Source organism: Camelus bactrianus, chromosome 32 (genome assembly GCF_048773025.1).
Source record: "Camelus bactrianus isolate YW-2024 breed Bactrian camel chromosome 32, ASM4877302v1, whole genome shotgun sequence".
NCBI classification, from domain to species: Eukaryota; Metazoa; Chordata; class Mammalia; order Artiodactyla; family Camelidae; genus Camelus; species Camelus bactrianus.
In genome coordinates this window covers 4849787-4868455 of record NC_133570.1, presented here as the reverse complement: position 1 = coordinate 4868455, position 18669 = coordinate 4849787, and the positions used below count along the sequence as shown (strand labels likewise).

At 52.6% G+C, this 18669-nt stretch overlaps 1 protein-coding gene across 1 annotated transcript in view; it reads left to right on the top strand.

Moving 5' to 3' along the window:
- Positions 1-18669, top strand: part of RFLNA (refilin A) — a 234527-nt gene that overhangs the window by 187867 nt on the left and 27991 nt on the right. The window contains exon 3 of the mRNA XM_074355935.1: positions 13547-13759. The gene's annotated coding sequence lies outside the window, so the exon portion shown is untranslated. The remainder of the gene's footprint in view (positions 1-13546; positions 13760-18669) is intronic.

The window sequence follows — 18669 nt, the reverse complement described above, 5'->3', positions numbered from 1 at the left end:
ACTTTCAATTTTTAACATAGGTTAAGACTCACAAGAAGTTGCTAAAAACAGTACAGAGAGGCCCACGTACACTTCCCCCAAGGCGGACACACCCATAGCACATGTCAACACCAGGAATCCGCCCAGGTGAGATGCCACGAACTCAAGTGCAGACCTCACCTCGATTTAACCAAGGAGCCCAGTTTGGGGAGGAGGGAAAACATGGAAAAACAGCTCAGGCTTCTGGTTTGAACTCAGGAGGCTGGACTCATCTGGGAGTCTGAAAGGATTTTAAGACTTATCTCAAAAATAGATAAACAACAAGGTCCCACTGCACAACACACGGAACTGTATTCAATACCTTGTAATGGCCTAGAATGAAAGCGAATATGAAAAGGAATATATGTGTGTATAAATGAGTCACGATGCTGTGCACCGGAAATTAACACAACGTTGTAAACCGACTGTGTGTGTGTGTATGTGTATATATATAAAGATTTATCATCTAAACATGTCATTTCACAGAGCACCGCCGTGTGGCACGGGGCTGGGAAAACAGGCTAAATCTGCCCCTCCCGTGGTCCAGGGACTCGACTTCTCGGCTGGAAGAGAGGGGCACCAGGGGCCTCCAGGCATGGGGAGCAGAACTTGCTCAGAAGCTGAACCCACCTCCCAGTCTGTTCATGGTGCCCCAGAAGCCGGGGGATGAGAGTCGAAGCGGGGGGAGGGAGAGCGAGGGCCAGGAGGTGGCAGCTGGGGTGAGCAGCCCGCTGTTCGCTGTGCGGGATGAGGGATTCCGCGTGGCTGTGAGCTTCAGCTGCCGCACCCAAACCTGGGCGCGTAGCTGTGTGCGCAGCGGGGAGGAGGAGCGCCCTGGGCGCACAGCTTCAGTCTCTGCAGTTTCCCCTCCCAATTAAATCTCGAAAAGAGCTTTTGAAAAAATGAAGTGTCATCTGCATATAATGAAATGCACAGATCTTAGCGCTTGATATCCGTCTACACCTGGGTGCCAGGCATCGCAATCCAGATCAGAACGTCCCGTCCCCCGCCCCGCAGAGAGAGCCCCGCCTCTTTCCCTTACTCCCCCCACAGGTAACCGCGAGGCTGACCTCCGTCACCGAAAGCTTGTCTCATCCGCTCTGGACTTTCCCATGAGTGGAACCACGTGGGGGTTTTTTGCGCCGGGCTTCCCTCCCTCCGCGCCCGCCGCGTGTATGGAGTTCATTTATGCTGCTGATTAGCAATTCGTCGTATGAACACAGCGCCATTTGTTTATCCGTTTACCTGTTGATGGATATTTGGGTTGTTTCCAGATTCAGGCTGTTAGAAACAAAGCTGCTGCAAACGTTCACACACAAAGCTTTGTGCGAACATCCACGCTCCATTCCCTTGGGTAGATAACCTGGGAGTGGAGGCTCAGGGCCCGGGCTGGAGTCCTGAACTTTGATGGAAGGGACTTTGGAGGGAGCTGTTGTTCGGATGCCGGCTGCTGTGCTGAGCTGCCGCATTTGTGGTCCCTTGTACCAGCAGCTCCGGGAAGGTAACAGAACCATCCCTTACGAAGATGAGGCCCAGGACAGGCCGTGGCTGGCGTGGGGCGTTGCCCTCTTGCAGCCCGAGTGGGGACAAGTCCGCGTTTCAGCCCTTCTAGCAGACCCAGGAGGAAACGCAGCCCCGCCCTGGGGGCCTCGCAGAGGGCGGCTTGGCTCCTGTCAAGTGCACCTCTGTGCTCCCTCTGAGCAGCTGAGCACTCAGGAGGGATGGGGGACTGGGGAACATTGGTTCAGGCATCAACAAACGTTTTGAAGAAACTCTCTGCAGCCTGCGGAGACGGAGAGATGAATAAATTACTGTTTTGCCCAGTAGAGCCTATAGCCTGATGGGCAAAACGAGGTCATAACGAGACAGAGTTAGGATCCTGCATTCTAAGCACTGTAAGGGTGGGGGTGGGCCTCACTGAGGTGGGGGACACAAGTGTGGTGGCAGCAGAGGTGACAGTCGGGGAGGGAAGTGGTCTTTGGGCTGGACCTTAAAAGAACAGCACCCATGATTCAGATGAGTGTTGAGGGCAGGGACTGCCAGGTTGGGGAAGAGCCTGTGCAAAGGACCAGAGGCTTGCCCAGGGGACTGCGAGAGGAAATAACAAGCGGTGGGGCAGCCGAGGCCAGATCACGAAAGGCCTCACCTGTCGCACAGAGGAGGCGAGACCATATCCTGAAAGCCATGGGGAACCACTGAAGGCTTTAAGGAGGGAAACTGACATGCATAGATTTGCTTTCTCAAAAAAGATTATCACTGCAAAACCAAATACTACGTTGACAGAGTGGAGGGGGCCAGATGGTGGTGGTTAGAGCGCAGGCCTGGGAAACAGCTCGGGCTCACAGCCTGGCTCTGCCCCTTTCTTGTTGCCTGCTCTTGGGCAAGCGTTTACTCTCTCTGTGCCTCAGTTTTGTTATCTGTAAAATGGGGATAAAATTAGTATCTACTTTGTAAGGTTATGGGGAGGCTTAGAAGACCTAATACCTGGAAGGTTTAGCAACTACCTGGCACTTGGTAAGAGGTGAATAAATGGTAACTAGAGAGGGAGACTGGGGGCAGGAAGAGGAGTTGGAGCTCCTGCCGTCATCCGGGGAACTGAATGGAGGCTGGGGTGCAGAGGAGGGGACGTGGACAGGGTCTGATGACCCCGCTGAAGCTGATGTAGGGGGCCAAGGGGAGAGGCAGGAGAGGTTTAAGACAACCCATTGGTTTCCCTGTGGTTGGCTACACCTCCCCCGACCAAACATTGACTGAGAACGTGCTTGGAGATGGCTCCAAGGAGAACCTTCCCATCACCCCATTGACACCCCCAAGCCCCTCGAATAAATCTGCGTGTCCACAGCAGGCTCCTTATGTGTGGAAGGATGAATGACAGCCTCACAAAGAGGCCCGCATCCTAATTCCCAGAACCCATGACTCTAATCGTACATGACAAAGGGGACTCTGCAGGTGTGGTTAAGGGTCTTCAGGTGGAGGAATTATCCTGGGTTATCTGGGTGGGCCCAGTGTCGTCACAGGGTCCTTACAAGTACAAGAGGAAGACAGGAGGTCAGAGAGATTTGAAGATGCTATGCTGTTGATTTTGAGGATGGAGGAAGGGGCTGCCAGCCAAGGGATGCTGGTGGTCCCTAGAAGCTGGGCGAGGCAAGGAATAAATTCTCCCCTAGTGCCCCCAGAAGGAACACACCTATGCTGACACCTTGATTTTAGGCCCATAAAGCCCATTTCCAACTTCTGATCTCCAGAGCTGCAGAGAATAATCATTTGTGTTGCTTTAAGACACTAAGTTTGTGGCAATCTCTTACCACAGCCAGAGGAAACCAATTCAGTATTCAAACTCAACTTTCAGACAAGTCCCTTGGTCTGATGCCAACCAGATTGCTGCCCCTAAACCAGATTCACATAGATCCTAGGACCCCCACTTCTCCCCGTGAGCCAGGAATATAAGCCCTCGGCTTCACTCTCTGTTTTAACCCTCTGACGGTTCTAGGTGTTTGAGCTCGCCTTCCCATTTTACAGATGTGGGAACTTTGACTTTCTCCAAAGAGGATATCATTCTCCATCCTCACAAGGCTCCCTGAGTTATTGTGGAAACTTTGGTCCAGGTGCCTGGGATCTGGAATCGAGATGAGAACCCCAGAACCATTTTTCTCCTCTGACCCAGAAGATGTTGAATTTCCTCTTCCAAATGCAGTGTTTGCAGAGATGTACCCACATGTACTCATTCCTCAGTTTTCCTGTCTCACTTTGCCCACATCCCATTAGACCATTTCTCCAGCAGGCAGTGCCTATTTCTTCGTATAATCAAGCTTCCCACCAGCCCGTGAGATGATGGAGATCAGGAAGCGCCTTCTGGTCACTCCGTCCACCTGCAGTATGTGTTGGTGGAGCACCTACTATGTGCCACGTACTCCCTGGGTGCTGGGGATACGGCAGTGAGGAAGACAGGCGACAACTCCTGGCTTTGTGGAGTTTGTATGCTAGAAGGGTAGAGAGACAGGAAGTAATGAACCCAGTAAGTAAGTATAGTCAGTTATATCACATGTCAGAAGGTGATGAGCTGCGCAGGGTAAAACAGAGTGAAGGTGATGGGAGTCCCCGGTGGGGCTGCTGGGGACGTGAGTTGAAATTCAAATAAAGTGGAACTTAGACCTGGGAATGTGACATTTGAGCAAAGACTTGGAAGAGGGGAGAGAGGAAGGCACTGAGGGAAACGATCTGGGGAAAGTGTTCCAGGAAGGGAGAGCAGCAGGTGCAAAGGCCCTGAGGCAGGAACATGCTTGGCAGGTTCAGGGTCAGCAAGAGGGCTAGGTGGCTCAAGCAGCCTGAGGAGGGCCAGAGCTGTAGCCTCAGTTGGAGCAGTGATGAGGGCAGGGCCAGATCCTTCAGGGCCTCCTAGAGACATTGCAATGACTTCGATGTCAACTCTGAGTGAAACAGTTTAACCCTGGTGCCTAGCATAAGTCCAGGCCCTTGGCCACATGGCAAATGTTTAAGTAGATTAATAAATGTTTGAGCAAATAAACATTGGCAAAATGAAAACTGTTCAAAGGCCAGCTTGAGCAAAGGCAGCAGGAGACAGGAGGGGCCCCTTTCTTCCCCTTCCCTTCCTAACGCGCTGTATTGGCCTCTTAGGGCGGCTGTAACAAAGTACCACGAGACAGCTTAAAACAACAAAAATGTATTTTCCCATGGTTCCAACAGTTAGAAGTCTGAAATCAAGGTGTCGGTAGGGCCGGCCACCCCCTCTGAAGGCTCCGGGGCAAGGATCTGGCCCCGGCCTCTCCCCCAGCTTCTGGTGGTGCCGGCGTCCTTGGGTTCCTCGGCTTGTAGACACATCACTCCAACCTCTGCCCTGTCTGCACGTGGCCTCCTCCTCTGTGTGTCTGTGTCTTCTGACCGCCTCATAAGGGCGCCAGCCACCAGGGTTAGGCCCACCCGACTCCACGGTGACCTCACCTTCACTTGATCACATCTGCAAAGACCCTATTTCCAGATAAGGCCACATTCACAGGTCCCCGGGGTTAGGACCTATCTTTGGAGAAGGACACAATTCAACCCACTCCAGGCTCCAATTTGCCAGTCATTTGTTTCCCTTTGTGTGTGAGTGCGTCTTAACTCCCGGGAATTCATCTCACCGGCTTACACTTCCAAGGACTTCCGTGTTTCATTGCGCTGCATTTCTCAGACGCCGCAGAGCCAGAAGCTCACACTTGCTGATGCTTCCCCAGCTGCCGGCAGCATCCCAGGACCCTCCTCAGCGTCTCCTCCCGCCGCCCCGGGGAGCGCGTGGGGCCAGCCTGCCTGCTGTCTCCCAGTCAGAGAGCCACGGCTCTGAATTTCTTCTTGCTCATTCGTTTCCCAGAAGACACCAAGCTCACGCTTGAGGTGGGGTGGGTGTGCTCAGGCCGGGCTCAGACAGTGTCCAGTGCTCCAAAGAGCTCCTCTCCCCACCAGCTCCACAGAGGGAGTGTTTGGAGCTGTGGCGGCGGCCAGACAGGTGGAGGTGGGAAGGGCCGTCGGTCTGTGCGGAGGAGGATGGACTGGTTCACAGGACAGGTGGAGATGAGGTCAGACCTGCAGAATCCAGAGAAGCAGGGAGCAGGGAGTCGGGATTGTGGTTCCCCGGGGCCTCCAGGACAGTCCCCCCACGGGAGGACGGGGACCCAGCCCGCACCAGGGCCCCAAACTGTGGAATAAAATGAACCAGAGCTCCAGGACTCACAACAGGGAGCCTTCATAAGTGATGGGGGAGGTTGCTGGAACCCTGCGGTGAATTCTGAGGGCGCCCCCCTTCTTCTTACCTGGAATTTATTGCAGATAAAAGTCTTAACCCCCCCTCAATTAAAGACCCTCTTTGATGATTATCTTAAAGGCTCCAGACACCCCCTTTCACTGTGACGGCTCTGGACTAAATGTTTGTCCCCCCACCCATATTCATAGATTGAAACCTGACCCCCATAGTGATAGTGTTAGGAGGCGGGGCCTTTGGGTGATTAGGTCATGGGGGTGGAGCCCTCACATTGGGATTAGCGCCCTTAAAAGAAGAGACACAAGACAGCTTGCTTTCTCTTTCTCTCTCCACCACGTGAGGACCAAGCCAGAACAACCAGGAGGAAGCTCTCCCCAAGATCCAACTGTGCTGGCACCGTGATCGCAGGCTCCCAGCCTCCAGAACTGAGAGGAGTAAATGTTTGCCACATCAGCCGCGCAGTCGGTGGGGTTCTGTTACAGCAGCCCCAGTCAACTAAGATAGGACCAGAAAACGAGTGAGCCTGTCTGTCACCCAGTGCGTCCAGAATGTATGGGATGCCTGTTGAGGTCCAGGGGCAGATTGTAAGAGCAGAGACGTGTGTGAGGGAAGCTTGGCAGGAAGTGCTGAGGGCAGAGCCCGGGTGGGGTCTGCCGCCAGCGGTGTCCCCGGCGGGGGGCGCGGAGCTTGGCACAGGCCCGCAGCTCTGCAGCCTCCCTGAGCACCTCAGCTCTGCCACGTCCTGACCACATGACCCTGGACACGTTGTTGACTGTTCCCCAGAAACGGGACACTCCCAGCACGGACCTCGTACAGCGGCTGGGAGGGTTAAGCAGAGTAACATACATCAGATGCTTAAAATAGTGTGCGGCACAGGGAAGCGCACAGGTGTTAGGATGTCACGCCCCATCCTCTGAGATCTGGCTCAGAGATGGAGAAGTGTAATGTCGTCTTGATTAACCCTTCCTTTGTTTTATCTGTGGTTCCCCCTTTTTTCTCCTTGATCTTTTTTTCTGCTTCTGATATAACGGAGGGTGAGATGACAGGAAGGGGAGGGCTGTGTCAGACCTCCGTCTTGTGGGGACATCTGCTGATGGGTTAATGGGACCAGTCGGTTCCGGACGCCTGCTGTCCCACTCTGCTGGCCCCCCCGGGGGTGCCAATCAAACAAGACATTTAACTCTGGAAAGATTTTACCAGACTCCTCCCTGAGGCCCTCCTCGTCTGGGAGTGAAATGAGGGTCCTCTGTTTGCTCTGGGGGTCAGGGCGGACTGTTTACTGAAGAGACTTTGAATCCAAAGGGGCTGTTTTGAGTCAGAGGAAGACAAAGAACTAAATGGGGGGCATAAATCCATTCATTTAATGTTCAGAACATTGGATTATGAATTTCTTGGGCAAAGTCTTGCTCTGAGCTGATGTCAGGGAAGCCCCATCCGGTCCTGTCCGTAACAGCACTGTATCAGTTATCTGTTGCCATGGTAATGCCATATAACAAACAGCCACAACAGCAAGGGGCCAGCTGATCTTGGCTGGGCTTGCTCAGGTGTCTGGAGGTCAGCTGGTCGTTGGCTGGCCCAGGCTGACGTTGGTGGAAGTGACAGGGGCTGACCTGGGTACCTTCCACAGACCGAAACCTGCAAGGCCCCTTGAGGTCCCACCTAGAATGGGGTCCACTATCATGCCTGCCTCATTTCTTGGCCAAAACAAGGTTCCTGGACGAGCCCAGAGTTCGAATGGGAAAGCACCTCAAAGTTCTACAGCAAGGAGCTTGGATCTGGGTCAGGGATTAGGAACTCGGCCTATTTGGATCACCAAACAGAACCACCTTCCCTCAGTTACCCCTGAGCTCCAAGTCTGCCCAACACACCAGTGTGCAGTGAATTCTCAATTTTCCAAAGCAGGTGCGAACTTGCTGTTCACAAACTCCAACACATCCACCCCCCAGATAAACTTATTTTTCTGTAATTCAATTTCTCCATCAAGCTCCTACCTTGCCTACTGGTAGAATATAATCTCAGCCAATTTGGGGTCAATGTGTCGAACTCAAAAGGTTCTAGGGCAATTCATGGTTTCCCCTTCCCATTTCTTAATGAGATCCAGGAAGTCCCGGGGGTATCGGGCAGGGGCCCCAGACATTCACTGAGATGTCTTAACTCCCTGCGTGTGTCGGTCCCCACAGTCCAGGGGACACTTCTGTTTCCCACCTTGGCTTGGAGCCCTCCTGCTCTGCCAGCCCTAACTCAGGACTGCCGGGCCCTGCTGGGGGAGGGCCAGGGGCAGGTACACACAGGGATTCTCAGAAGCTCTCTCGCCAAACCCTGCAGCCCCATGGAACCCAGTCGGGAAGAATCTGGACTAACCCCGACTCCCCAGAGTGTTGCTTTCTTGAAATTTCCCCGAGAAGATACAGTGTCGGGTGAGGGGCCCTCTTCCTGGTTCGCAGATGGCCACCTTCTGGGCGATGGGCTTGTGGGTACATCTGGGCCTGGGCAGGTGTGAAAATGAACGGAGCTGGACATCTGAGATGCGTGCTCCCTACGTGTGAAAACCGAACCCCAATAAAAGTGAAGGTGCAGAGACATGATTTATTCTACACTGAGAGTCTGTTAGAGAGCACACATTAATAAACACTTTAATAGAGGAAGGAATTACAGGGAGCTCGCTGTTCCCTGGGGTCACCCAAAGGGTGAGCTCTGGGGCCTCTCAGCCTCTGGGCGTCCCTTCCAGCTCCCCTGAGCGAGGCAGTGTCCCCAGTGTTCTCAGATTTGTCCCAGGAGGAAGAATGCCTGTGAGTCAGACTCGACAAAAGGCTCTCCCTGCCACCGGTCACCTCGTTTTACCCTCCCCCGACCACGAGCGGTGTGGGACGGCTCCTCCTGTGTCTGCGCCCAGACGGGGGGCCACACCCTCCATGGGCCTGGAGCCCCGGCCCGAATCCTTCCGCCTGTTTGAGTTCAGAGACCTCAAGGCCGGGAGTCACCCAGCCAAGCAAGCCACCTCCTGCCTGAATGTCCAAGCGTCCTGCCTGCCTCCATCAGCGTAGCGCCTAGAGCATCTGCTGACCCCACTCTCCACGTAGGACTGCTGAGTGGGGTAATTTCCAGAATGGATGGTGCTGGAGAAGGCTTGTGCCACGGTGGGGGTGTGTGACCCCCCCCAGAACTCCCGTGGCAGCTGGGGTCCCCATGTGGCCTGCCCATGTCCACGTACGGGGGCCTCATGATTTCCACCAGCCCAGGTGGGACTGAGAGACAGTGGTCACGTAGCGACACCCCCTGACACCCCCAAACTCCAGCTGAGTCTCCCCTTCTCTAGTACTGGAGACCTCAGGGTTCCCCCTAGGGCAGTTTGGAAAGAGCCCTCTGGAAGGCACGCTCAGCCTCCCCTCACCACCCACCCCAGAGTCAGGCACAGAGAATGATGCCAGTCAGAGTGGCAGCTGCCCTTGAGCTGACTTTGAACTTGAACTGGCTTGGAATCCAGCTCTTAAATCTCCAGCTCAGCCTGGGGGACTCACCTTCAGGTCGGGGTATGGAGTTTGCAGGAGCGGCCGAGGGTCTCCAGCACAATGCAGCATTGACAAGGCCACAGTGGGGGACAGGGGGTGTACCTGGGGCCGGGGTGCTGCGGACGGTGCCGGGGGAGGGCTCCGGACATCTGGAAAGTGTCAGGTTTAACGCGCGAAGCCATGAGCCCAGGTCAGCTAAAAGTACATGTTTGCTTCCAGCCACAGCTGTGCAAACTCCCGCCGCTGGGCTCCGCTGGGCTCCAGTCAAGTTCCCTCAAAGACAGTGGTCCCTTTGTCAGGTTCCACTCCAGTCCCCCCTTTCAAAGTCACTGGCCTGCCACGGGGCCCCCGCCACAAACAGCTGCAGGTCAGCCGTCCGTCTGAGGCGGCATTCATTCCACCATGAGGAAGGAAAATATCATAATTTAGGGGCACACGTCTGCAGCTCCTTCGCCAGACTGCACCCCCCCCGCCCCCCAGCAGCCCCAAGTCTGGCTGACTGTGCGCCACCACCTCGGCGGCTGCTCGCTTCCCCTGGGGAGCGGGTTCCTTTGGGTCTTCGTGGCTGTTGCTTGGGAAATCCTTTCCCTGGGCATAGGGTTTGGTTGGTGCTGGGAGGTGGTGGGAACACAGCTCTGTGTGTGTGTGTGTCCGTTCGCCACATTCATGCATAAGAGGTGAGGATAGATCAGGTACCACCTGGAGACGCCAGCATCTTAGCCTGGGTTCAGCCTGAAAGCAGAGTTTTGGGCTCGCAGGACGGTAGCTTGTTTGCAGCTGTGGTTCCAGGGAACAGAAGTGAGGGGCCAGAGAAGGGGCGGGCACAGATACACAGGTCCTAATCCGTCCTGCAGGATCTTCTGATGAAAGGCAGCCTCAGAACCGTCCCCCAGGAGGATGGAAGGGGAAGCACGCTTCTTCCACTGGCATCTGTTCCCCACTGGTGGCCCCGTGGATGTGAACACCCCTACACTCTTGGGTTTCGCAGGCACAGGGGGCTGGCAGGTCCCTGCAAGTGTGAGAAGCCCCCCGGGGAAGCAGCACGAGGTCTGAGGTCTGTCCCACTGCACCTGCGCAGAGCTGGGCGACGCCTGCGAGGGCGGAGAGAGTGTTGAGAGGATGGGGAGCCCCCGGCTGGGGCCGCAGTGCTGTGCCCGCCTGCGTCATCGCCGCTGCTGCTCCTTCTGCTGCCACAGCCCTTTGGGAACACTGCCGTGAAGGGACAAGAGCTTGGCCCTCTTCAGACAGAGGGAGTGGGGGCCTGGGGCTTCCTAGCCTCAAGCCCTCTCCCCTGGAGGACTGACAAAGCCCTGCGCTCTTGGTGAAGAGAACCAGAGACCAGTGGTTTCCCGACTGGAAGGAAACTGGCATTGTGTTTTTCAGGTGGAGAGGACATGGAGCTACTAACCTCCAGGGTCCCCGGGTTCTGTCTGCTTTGGGGGGTGGGTGAGTGGCACCCCCACCAGCCCTGTTCCTCCTCCATCAGCTCAAGTCCCAGTCACTGCTGATGCGTCCGGTGCAGCCACATGGCGATAATATTAATACCAGCTAACACTTACGGAGCGCTTACCCAGCGCTCCCGCGTGCGCCGCCGTCCTGCATGCTTTTCCCATGCCCGCCATTCTTACAACAAGCCTGTTGGGGAGACGCTGTTGTGACCCCCATTTTACAGACGAGGAAACCGAGGCTCAGAGAGGCTGAATAACTTACCCAAGTAATGAATAATATGTTAGGTGGTGATGTGTGTAGTCAGTAGCAGAGGCAGAATTCAAACCCAGACTCCTCAGGGAGAGCAGGCATTTCCAGAAACTTAATAAACAATAGTGTATTGTATATGCTATACATTGTACGTGTTATGTAGAGAGAGAGGGCAGCTTTAGGTTTACAGAGGACGGAGCAGTCCGTAAGGCAGCCCGCCTACCCGGCGCCCCCCCAGCCCCCGCTGGTCACACCTTGCCTTAGTGCTGTACCTTTGTTACAACTGATGAATCAATACTGACCTATTGTTATTAACTAAAGCCCATGGTTTGCGTTAAGATTCCACTCTTGTTTGTTGTGTGGTTCCATGGGGTTTAACAAAGGCACAAGGTCACGCACCCACCTTTACGCTATTATACAGGGCGGCTCCGCTGCCCTGAAATCCCCCTGTGCGCCCCCCTGTCGTCCCCTCCCCCGGCTCCTGGCAACGGCTGGCCTCTTTCCTGTCCCCGTAGTCCGGCCGTACTCAGAGCGTCACGGAGCTGGGACCGCATCCTGTGTAGCCGTTTCCGAGCGGCTTCTCTCACCGAGTCGTATGCGTCTGAGGTTCCTCCATGGCTTCCTGTGGCTCGCTTCTTTTCGGCACTGAATAATATCCCCTGGTCTGGATGGACCCGGTGCATCCATTCAGCTACTGAAGGACATCTCTGTCGCCTCCAGAGTTTGGCAGTTATGAGGAAAGCTGCTCTCAAGCCGGACGCTTCCCCCTACCTTCCCACATTTTCCCAGCAGGAAGGACGTTTCAAGCAGAAGGAACATACGTCAGAGCCCTATGATGGAAAAGGGGGTGGCATGCTTAGGGGACAGCGCAGCACACAAAGCGGGGAGGGGAGGAGGAGCAGGGTAGACGGGCAGTGGCTAGAAGACTAGAACGGGGTCTCATAATATTAAAGTTGAGACCATAATATTGGCTGCCATTTACTGAGCACTTCCTAAGTGTCTTCTGCGCATTATCTCATCTAATGCTCACAGCAACCTGTCAGTAAGGACTAATACTGTCACCATTTTACAGATGAGGGAACAGAGGTTCCGAGAGGTAGAGAGAGTGGCCAGAGATGACACAGTTAGTCGGTGGCAGTGACGGCAGTGGAGGTGGGGGTCCCAGCTTTCAACCCAAGACAGACTGATATGAAAATTCTGCTCTTTTCCATATATTCTGCTGTCTTCTGAGGACTCTGAAGTTTAGCCCACAGGTAAGGACGTAGCATTGAAGATTTATAGAAAAGAGAGGGACATGGTGCCCTTGAATTTCAAAAGATCCCTCAGCCAGGTGGTGGCCGATGAGTGGAGGGAACAGGAGGGAGACCAGGAGTCCATGTAGGAAGTGATTTCAAATCCCAGAGGAGGGGGGATTTGATCTTAAACTCGGGCATTGCCGTCGAGTTGGAGATGAGGGAAAAGAGCACAGAGATGCTTAAGAGAAAGGCTACACGGGATCTGGGGGTCCGCTGAGGGAGGGGGCTGAGGGCAAGTCTGGGGTCTCTGGCTCAGGAACTGGGTGGAGAGCTGGAATGCAGGGCACCTGCCCTGAGTGTCCAGGGCCCCAGCCCTGTGTGCACCCCGCAGGGCAGGAGCTCGCGTCAGTACCTAAATCATCCCTCACTGTTCCCTGAATTCCACTGCTGTCAGTTCAGTAATTCCGGAAACTATTGCATTCGGGGAAAATCCCACTTGTCTAAAGAAGCAGGAGCCGAGTCCGCTCTCGATGGGGTGGTAGATTGTATCATTGTTGCCAAAGGCCCTGCGCCTCCCCGTGGAGCCCCACCACGTCCCTCCGTGTAGCCCTGCCCCATTGCTGCCAGGCTTGGTCAGGTGATTTGTCTTAACCAACAGAGTGTGAGCACAAGAAATGTGTTTCACTTCTGGGCGGAGGCCCACAGAGCCACCATGAGGTCCTCTGCTTTGCTTGTCTCTTCCACAAGCCCTGGCCCCTCCCAAGAGTGTTGGCTCCTTCAGCCTGGGTTCCCAGAATGAAGACTGATGTGGAAAAAACTTCATCCAGCCTGAGATGGACATGCAGTAGGAGCAGTAAACCTTTGTTGTTGTAACCCACAGAGATCTGGGGCTGCGTGTTACTGTAGCGTAGCTTAGCCTAAGCTGACTAATAACCGTTACTAATAGGATTGTTTTGAGTTTATAAAATAAAAGATTGATCTCTGGAAGCCAACATGGGTTCACTTAGAACAAGTCACACCTGACAGATGCCTTTTACTTATTTGACGGATGACTCTAGGTTGCTGGAGTGATAAATCAGAGGAATTCTGTGGTGATAAATGTGACTGCATTTCATTGAGGCATCGACAAGTTTATTTCTCATAAACAAGAGGGAGAACTGTGATCTCAGTGAGAGCATGATTGGCTGGTTCTGTAACCATCAGAGTGAGCAACCAAGGAGGGCTGAGTTAACGCCGTTGATGCCAACCTGCAGAAAGCTCTCTTGTGGTGTGTGTGCCTCAGGACTCTGCCCGGTCTCATTCACTTCAACATTTCTATTAATGATCTTTCACAGGGCCTTCAGAGATGTGCTGATCACATTCAAAAATGCTACGAATCTGGGATGACGAGTCTGATGAATGAGGAAATATTTTTGGCGGAGCGTGACAAGATGAATCGTACACGGATCAAACCACATCTCCGAAAACCAGAAGGACTAGAAGTAGAAGATGTGAATTTATAACAGCATGTGTGGAAAAGACAGAACTCAGTTGACCTTGCGCTCACTGTGAGTTATTACTATTAAGTGCCAGTACTCACTGAACACTCACAACGTACCAGACACTCCATTAAATACTTTGCACAATTATCTCCTTGTATTCTTCACAATGACCCGGTTATCTCACTCCACACTTTGCACAAGAGTTCCATTCACTGAATCATGTATAGAAAACAAATGTATATATATGTAATTTTTTTTGGTAAAGGAACTCCCAGGAGTGGGGTCCAGTCCTTCTGGGAGGCAATGACATTTTCTATCCATTTCTTCTTCGGTGTTTCTAACTTAAGGATTCCACGTAATTCAGCAAGTGTTTAATGAGCATCTGCTATGTGCCCAGCATTTTTGCAGGTGCTGGGGATTGACTGGTGAATAAAACAGTTAAAAGTTCCTTTCTCCGTGGGGTTACCTGCCAGTGCGGGAGACACAAAACCAGTGAACCTCGTCATTGTAGGTGGCGATACATTCTCTGAAGACTGCAAAGCAGGGCGTGGAATACAAATTGCCCTGGGGGAGGAGGGGGGCAATTAGGCAGAATGGTCCGGGAAGGCACCCCGGAGGAGGTGACATCTGAGCAGAGCCCTGAATAGTGAACAGAATCAGGCGGTCGGTTCCTCACCCTCCACTTCCTCTTTGACTGGAAACCTAGGCACCAGCAGTGACTATAGAAACGCAACTTCTTGAGCCCAGACAGGAGGACTCTAAGAAGCTTCCAGATGTCCACCTTTCTATCCAGCTGGCTACGAAACAGAGTCTTCCCCAGGCCCTCCACACAGGCCGGTGCCAGAAGCCCCGCCGTGGGCAAATCCCAGCGAATGGGCAGTAAATCTGGAACCGGGGTATTTCCTTTAGCTCGGAGCCTTTTCTGCCACGGCTGAATCTCCTTGAACATTGAGAAACCCTGGGAAAGGATTTGCTTACCAAGAGCATTCGCTGTTTCTCAAAGTCTGTTTTTTTAATAAACTTCTTTCCCTTTGCCCTGTTTTTCTGCACTTTGGCTTTTGAGCAAAGCCTCCCTCCCCACTGTGGTACCTTCCCCATGAATAGCTAAGTAGGCTAGGAAAACAGTAGTAGGGAGTACGGCGGACGGCCCGGGCTCAGGGTAAACAGCAGTCCTCTGCGAACCTCCCAGAAACACCAAGGTCGGCACGTGTCAGCAAACGGCTCCACGGTCAAGGTGGCCATTTACGTTCCCACGGATGGGACCCCCTTGCAAGATGGCGCTCCTTCAAGTCGCTCAGGCGGGAAGTGGCAACTGCAGAAGCCTTGCTTAGCACGGCCTGGAGGGAAGGAGAAAGGAGACACACCGGGAACCGTCTGCCGTGTGAGGTTGGCGGCAAAACGTCTCCCCCCTGCAGTCACTCGAGGGACATTGGCCGGTCCACATGTCACCCAGCAGGACTAAACGTCGCCTGCTAGACAGTGACTTCAATTTGCAAGGATTAAAAGAAGCCCGTGAAAATGGTGATTAATCCTTGATTAAAGTTGAGCTTTTTACAAAAAGAAAAAAAAGATAATCTCTGACCCACAAGAGTTGCAAAAAAGGTCAAACGTGAAGGGAAGTATGTCAATCATGCTGTTAGACAATGTTCTTGAGGGAAGAAAACATGGAAAGTAAAAGAAAAATAAAAATCACTCTTGGTCATTTGTCTGCTCTAAGAATGAAGAGCAGAGTTACTGCACTTAAAGGAAAATGAAAAAAAAATTTTTTTAATTTTAGTTTTTTAGTTTATTTTTAATTTTTAAACATTTTTATCATTTCCAATTTATTTTTCAAGATGAAGTTCCAATCCAGTGTCCATCTTTTTCCCCTTGTTTTTAAAATATGGAAGTTTTTGAAAGTCCATTTTTTTAAACCTATAGAAAAAAATACGTATATGTTTAACTTTTTCTGTAAAGAAACTCCCAGGAGGTAGGGTCCAATCCTTCTGGAAGGCAATGATGCTTTTTTATCATTTCTCCTTCAGTGTTTCTAACTTAATCCTTGAAAGCTTTAAGCTAAGTGGCCCCCATGTCAAATGGCTCAACTTCAGATGCCCTTGTTCCTGTGGGAAATGAAGCCGTTCTGTCCTTCCTTCCCTGGGCTTGTCCACCATGCTGGTGTCACAGGGAGAATCGTTTCGGGCCCCAGCAGCTGGCTTCTAGATGCCGGTGAGTCGAGATCCCCTTCTTCTGGAGGCTTCCATGGGAGGGAAGAGCCGTACGTCTCACCTTCCCCATCCCTTCAGCGTCAGCATAGGCAGCATCGGCTGCTGCAACAAACAACCCCCAAACCTCAGTGTCCGCACAGCTGCGAGCCAGCCGGCTCTTCTCCCCGCACTCATCCAGGGACCCAGGCACCCTCCAGCCTGGGGCTCCTCCCTCCGTTAGGTCCTTGGAGTCCTCTCCTTTCAGCCAGTGGCAGGAGAAAAAAAATGCAAGAGAAGTTCTAGGGGCCAGGGTCCCACCCACATTCTAGCTAGTGGCCGGAACTCAACCCTGAGGCCACACCTATCTGCGCAGAAGCCTGGGGAACACAGTACAGCCTTGTCCCCTGGAGGAAGAGAGGAACTTCAAGACTGGTGAGCATTAGCAGGTACCTATCTTTTCCTCCTCTTTTCAGTCTCTCCGCCTTGTTCTTGTTCATCTCTGCACTGGTGTGAAAGGCATCGTGTTCACCCCGATGTAGCAGGTGATCCTTGCCTCTTTCTAAACCTCCTGGCATCAGTTTGCCAAGCTGCTAGTCCTTTCTTTAGAAAAGCCCAGGGTCAGAGATGTTCTTTAAATTAAGTGAGCGTGCAGATTCACAGTTGTGCTCCACGTGGACGTGTGTGTGTTTGTGTAAAATATTTATCCAACCTGAGTAGAATATAAACAATGTGGCTAATTGCAGAGAAACACAGTCTGGTTTGAGAATCCATCCATCCATCCATCCATCCATCCATCCATCCATCCCTTTGTTCATACAATAATTAATGAGCCCACCGTGCACAGAGCACTGTGGTAAGTGTTGTTATAAGCATTGTGGTAAGAAAAAGAAAAAAAATGTATAAAGCATGCTCTCTGCCTTTGCAAAGCTTATAATCCAGCTGGGGATATAAGAACGAAACACACACAAAACTAGCAAAAAGGCCAAGTGCATGCATGTGGAGACAAGTAGGGATCGTTCAGGAGCAGCGGCAGTGAGGGCCAGCTTTGCACGTACCCCACCTTCCTTCCGCCCCGCATGTGCTCACAATGCATCAATTCGTCTTTGTGGGCAGTGGGTTTCTTCCCCACCCCTTCCGTGAATTTTCCTGTCCTTTACCTCCAGTCTTTCACAACTCCATTCTTTCACTTTTTCCCTCCCATCTCCTTTTTCTTGTCTTCCTTCCTCTGTTTCTTTCCCCCTGCTCTTTTCTCTGTGTCTCTCTTTATATTCTTCCCTGTATAAATATCACCTTGAGTTCATGGTGGCCGCAGGGCCTTTGCACCACCAGTGTCCTCTGTCAGGAATGCCCTTCCTCAGGCCCTACTCAGAGCCAGCCCCTTGTCACCATTCAAACTCACCTCTGACTGAGCTTCCGTGCCTCCTCTCGCCACCCATCTAAAGCAGCTCCATCCTGCTTAGTCTCTATTCCCTTATCCCATTTTATCTGTACAGTATTCCTAACTCTCTGAAGTTATCTTCCTTAATTATTTTCTTCCCCCCTCCCCCCAACCCCCATTGGAAATTTCTTAAGGATGGGGACCAAGTTTTACTTGCTCATGGCTGTGTCCCCAGTGCCATGCATACAATAGGCTCTCAATTAATAATTCCTGATTGGAGGGGTGGCAGACAAGAAGCCTCCACCCTTCCCCTCAGCATCTCAGGACTGTCCAGGGAGCATTGTTGAGCCTTTCCCGCTCCCTTGAGTCTGGTACCCAGACTCTGCCCTCCTGGGAGCCCCTGGGCATCACACCAGCAGCCGGAGCCTTTCCTCTGCTTCCTACGCGATGCCCTTGGCCTTCGCTTTCAGCCGAAAACCACACAACCAGAAAATCTGCCCAGACTTGTGTCTTCCTTGAGGAGTGAGTAGAAATGGGCTTTGTTTGCCCTGCTCTGCGGTGTGCTCACCCTGGGGCCCTGGCAAGGGGGGCGGCGGCCCCTGGTAGCTTTGTGCCCTCCCTCCATCCCATGGAGGTGCAGAGAAATAGCTCGGAGCTTGGCGGGAGCCGGTGAAGGATTTGCTCTCTCCTCTGCTCGCCTCTCAGCTTCTCTGGCCTCCCTTTGGCTCTAACCAGGCTCGACTCAGTCTTACACGTGTTTAACGCGCACAGATGTCCCGTGTGCTTCTTAATTCAGACGCAGCCCCGAACGACCGTTCTGTTCCTGAGCGTTTGCCGTACCGGCTCTTGAAAAGCCATAGTGGGTTTTGAAGGACTTTTTTTTTTTTTTTTTTGTCAGTATAACAACTTTTTCATCCCCCAAACCCTCTAAATCAAGAAATGATGTTTTGGCATCATGGACTCGGGCAGACATACCCACCAATTAACGTGACATGATGCTTTCTAGTCAGAGAAAATAATTTGAAACCAATTTGGACGGTGTGCCTCGGTCGGAAAACCCCAGAACATTTTCCCTCGCACGGATTCGCCAAGGGAGAGGCTCGAAGAAGGGGCAGCTTCCACAGCTTCTAGTCTGCGTGTGGGTCCTGGTTCCACATGTGTCAAACTCTAAAGATGCTTGTCCTTAATTTTAAGTGTGGCTTGAGAGCAAGACAACCATGAACCTCTAAAAAAAAATGGGAAAATGGTAACAAAAGTGGTATGGAAAAAGGAATGTATTTAAAGGGGATTTACTGACAGTAATTCAGAGACTCACAATTCTGTCTCCATACTTCCCCCACCCGCCGCCCCCCTCGCAGGGCTCAGCAAACTTTTCCTACAAGGGGCCAGCTGGGAAATATTTTAAGCTCTGC